The sequence below is a fragment of the Rutidosis leptorrhynchoides genome, chromosome 5 (assembly GCF_046630445.1).
Source record: "Rutidosis leptorrhynchoides isolate AG116_Rl617_1_P2 chromosome 5, CSIRO_AGI_Rlap_v1, whole genome shotgun sequence".
Classification (NCBI taxonomy): domain Eukaryota; kingdom Viridiplantae; phylum Streptophyta; class Magnoliopsida; order Asterales; family Asteraceae; genus Rutidosis; species Rutidosis leptorrhynchoides.
In genome coordinates this window covers 107935097-107940034 of record NC_092337.1, presented here as the reverse complement: position 1 = coordinate 107940034, position 4938 = coordinate 107935097, and positions in this window count along the sequence as shown.

The window sequence follows — 4938 nt, the reverse complement described above, 5'->3', positions numbered from 1 at the left end:
GATTCACGAACAAAATTATATGACGCATGATTTGGAATTAGGCTCGGTTGTTTTTGCATTAAAGACTTGGAGGCACTACTTATATGGGGTCAAAAGTATTATATATACCGACCACAAAAGTCTTCAACACATATTTAATCAGAAACAACTGAATATGAGGCAGCGTAGGTGGATTGAATTATTGAATGATTACGACTTTGAGATTCGTTACCACCCGGGGAAGGCAAATGTGGTAGGCGATGCCTTGAGCAGGAAGGACAGAGAACCCATTCGAGTAAAATCTATGAATATAATGATTCATAATAACCTTACTACTCAACTAAAGGAGGCGCAACAAGGAGTTTTAAAAGAGAGAAATTTAAAGGATGAAATACCCAAAGGATCGGAGAAGCATCTTAATATTTGGGAAGACGGAACCCGGTATAGGGCTGAAAGGATTTGGGTACCAAAATTTAGAGATATGAGAGAAATGGTACTTAGAGAAGCTCATAAAACCAGATACTCAATACATCCTGGAACGGGGAAGATGTACAAGGATCTCAAGAAATATTTTTGGTGGCCGGGTATGAAAGCCGATGTTGCTAAATACGTAGGAGAATGTTTGACGTGTTTTAAGGTCAAAGCTGAGCATCAGAAACCATCAGGTCTACTTCAACAACCCGAAATCCCGGAATGGAAATGGGAAAACATTACCATGGATTTCATCACTAAATTGCCAAGGACTGCAAGTGATTTTGATACTATTTGGGTAATAGTTAATCGTCTCACCAAATCAGCACACTTCCTGCCAATAAGAGAAGATGACAAGATGGAGAAGTTAGCACGACTGTATTTGAAGGAAGTCGTCTCCAGACATGGAATACCAATCTCTATTATCTCTGATAGGGATGGCAGATTTATTTCAAGATTCTGGCAGACATTACAGCAAGCATTAGGAACTCGTCTAGACATGAGTACTGCCTATCATCCACAAACTGATGGGCAGAGCGAAAGGACGATACAAACACTTGAAGACATGCTACGAGCATGTGTTATTGATTTCGGAAACAGTTGGGATCGACATCTACCGTTAGCAGAATTTTCCTACAACAACAGCTGCCATTCAAGCATTGAGATGGAGCCGTTTGAAGCACTTTATGGTAGAAAGTGTAGGTCTCCAATTTGTTGGAGTGAAGTGGGGGATAGACAGATTACGGGTCCGGAGATTATACAAGAAACTACCGAGAAGATCATCCAAATTCAACAACGGTTGAAAACCGCCCAAAGTCGACAAAAGAGCTACGCTGACATTAAAAGAAAAGATATAGAATTTGAAATTGGAGAGATGGTCATGCTTAAAGTTGCACCTTGGAAAGGCGTTGTTCGATTTGGTAAACGAGAGAAATTAAATCCAAGGTATATTGGACCATTCAAGATTATTGATCGTGTCGGACCAGTAGCTTACCGACTTGAGTTACCTCAACAACTCGCGGCTGTACATAACACTTTCCACGTCTCGAATTTGAAGAAATGTTTTGCTAAAGAAGATCTCACTATTCCGTTAGATGAAATCCAAATCAACGAAAAACTTCAATTCATCGAAGAACCCGTCGAAATAATGGATCGTGAGGTTAAAAGACTTAAGCAAAATAAGATACCAATTGTTAAGGTTCGATGGAATGCTCATAGAGGACCCGAGTTCACCTGGGAGCGTGAAGATCAGATGAAGAAGAAATACCCACATCTATTTCCAGAAGATTCGTCAACACCTTCAACAGCTTAAAATTTCGGGACGAAATTTATTTAACGGGTAGGTACTGTAGTGACCCGAACTTTTCCATGTTTATATATATTAATTGAGATTGATATTTACATGATTAAATGTTTCCAACATGTTAAGCAATCAAACTTATTAAGACTTGATTAATTGAAATATGTTTCATATAGACAATTGACCACCCAAGTTGACCGGTGATTCACGAACGTTAAAACTTGTAAAAACTATATGATGACATATATATGGATATATATATATATATATATAGTTAACATGATACTATGATAAGTAAACATATCATTAAGTATATTAACAATGAACTACATATGTAAAAACAAGACTACTAACTTAATGATTTTTAAACGAGACATATATGTAACGATTATCGTTGTAAGGACATTTAATGTATATATATCATATTAAGAGATATTCATACATGATAATATCATGATAATATAATAATTTAAAATCTCATTTGATATTATAAACATTGGGTTAACAACATTTAACAAGATCGTTAACCTAAAGGTTTCAAAACAACACTTACATGTAACGACTAACAATGACTTCACGACTCAGTTAAAATGTATATACATGTAGTGTTTTAATATGTATTTATACACTTTTGAAAGACTTCAATACACTTATCAAAATACTTCTACTTAACAAAAATGCTTACAATTACATCCTCGTTCAGTTTCATCAACAATTCTACTCGTATGCACCCGTATTCGTACTCGTACAATACACAGCTTTTAGATGTATGTACTATTGGTATATACACTCCAATGATCATCTCTTAGCAGACCATGTGAGTCACCTAACACATGTGGGAACCATCATTTGGCAACTAGCATGAAATATCTCATAAAATTACAAAAATATGAGTAATCATTCATGACTTATTTACATGAAAACAAAATTACATATCCTTTATATCTAATCTATACACCAACGACCAAAAACACCTACAAATACTTTCATTCTTCAATTTTATTCATCTAATTGATCTCTCTCAAGTTCTATCTTCAAGTTCTAAGTGTTCTTCATAGATTCTACAAGTTCTAGTTACATAAAATCAAGAATACTTTCAAGTTTGCTAGCTCACTTCCAATCTTGTAAGGTGATCATCCAACCTCAAGAAATCTTTGTTTCTTACAGTAGGTTATCATTCTAATACAAGGTAATAATCATATTCTAACTTTGGTTCAATTTCTATAACTATAACAATCTTATTTCAAGTGATGATCTTACTTGAACTTGTTTTCGTGTCATGATTCTGCTTCAAGAACTTCGAGCCATCCAAGGATCCGTTGAAGCTAGATCCATTTTTCTCTTCTCCAGTAGGTTTATCCAAGGAACTTAAGGTAGTAATGATGTTCATAACATCATTCGATTCATACATATAAAGCTATCTTATTCGGAGGTTTAAACTTGTAATCACTAGAACATAGTTTAGTTAATTCTAAACTTGTTCGCAAACAAAAGTTAATCCTTCTAACTTGACTTTTAAAATCAACTAAACACGTGTTCTATATCTATATGATATGCTAACTTAATGATTTAAAACCTGAAAACACGAAAAACACCGTAAAACCGGATTTACGCCGTCGTAGTAACACCGCGGGCTGTTTTGGGTTAGTTAATTAAAAACTATGATAAACTTTGATTTAAAAGTTATTATTCTGAGAAAATGATTTTTATTATGAACATGAAACTATATCCAAAAATTATGGTTAAACTCAAAGTGGAAGTATGTTTTCTAAAATGGTCATCTAGACGTCGTTCTTTCGACTGAAATGACTACCTTTACAAAAATGACTTGTAACTTATTTTTCCGACTATAAACCTATACATTTTCTGTTTAGATTCATAAAATAGAGTTCAATATGAAACCATAGCAAATTGATTCACTCAAAACGGATTTAAAATGAAGAAGTTATGGGTAAAACAAGATTGGATAATTTTTCTCATTTTAGCTACGTGAAAATTGGTAACAAATCTATTCCAACCATAACTTAATCAACTTATATTGTATATTATGTAATCTTGAGATACCATAGACACGTATACAATGTTTTGACCTATCATGTCGACACATCTATATATATTTCGGAACAACCATAGACACTCTATATGTGAATGTTGGAGTTAGCTATACAGGGTTGAGGTTGATTCCAAAATATATATAGTTTGAGTTGTGATCAATACTGAGATACGTATACATTGGGTCGTGGATTGATTCAAGATAATATTTATCGATTTATTTCTGTACATCTAACTGTGGACAACTAGTTGTAGGTTACTAACGAGGACAGCTGACTTAATAAACTTAAAACATCAAAATATATTAAAATGTTATAAATATATTTTGAACATACTTTGATATATATGTATATATTGTTATAGGTTCGTGAATCAACCAGTGGCCAAGTCTTACTTCCCGACGAAGTAAAAATCTGTGAAAGTGAGTTATAGTCCCACTTCTAAAATCTAATATTTTTGGGATGAGAATACATGCAGGTTTTATAAATGATTTACAAAATAGACACAAGTACGTGAAACTACATTCTATGGTTGAATTATCAAAATCGAATATGCCCCTTTTTATTAAGTCTGGTAATCTAAGAATTAGGGAACAGATACCCTAATTGACGCGAATCCTAAAGATAGATCTATTGGGCCTAACAAACCCCATCCAAAGTACCGGATGCTTTAGTACTTCGAAATTTATATCATATCCGAAGGGTGTCCCGGAATGATGGGGATATTCTTATATATGCATCTTGTTAATGTCGGTTACCAGGTGTTCACCATATGAATGATTTTTATCTCTATGTATGGGATGTGTATTGAAATATGAAATCTTGTGGTCTATTATTATGATTTGATATATATATATATAGGTTAAACCTATAACTCACCAACATTTTTGTTGACTTTTTAAGCATGTTTATTCTCAGGTGATTATTAAGAGCTTCCGCTGTCGCATACTTAAATAAGGACGAGATTTGGAGTCCATGCTTGTATGATATTGTGTAAAAACTGCATTCAAGAAACTTATTTTGTTGTAACATATTTGTATTTTAAACCACTATGTAATGGTCGTGTGTAAACAGGATATTTTAGATTATCATTATTTGATAATCTACGTAAAGTTTTTTAAAACCTTTATCTATGAA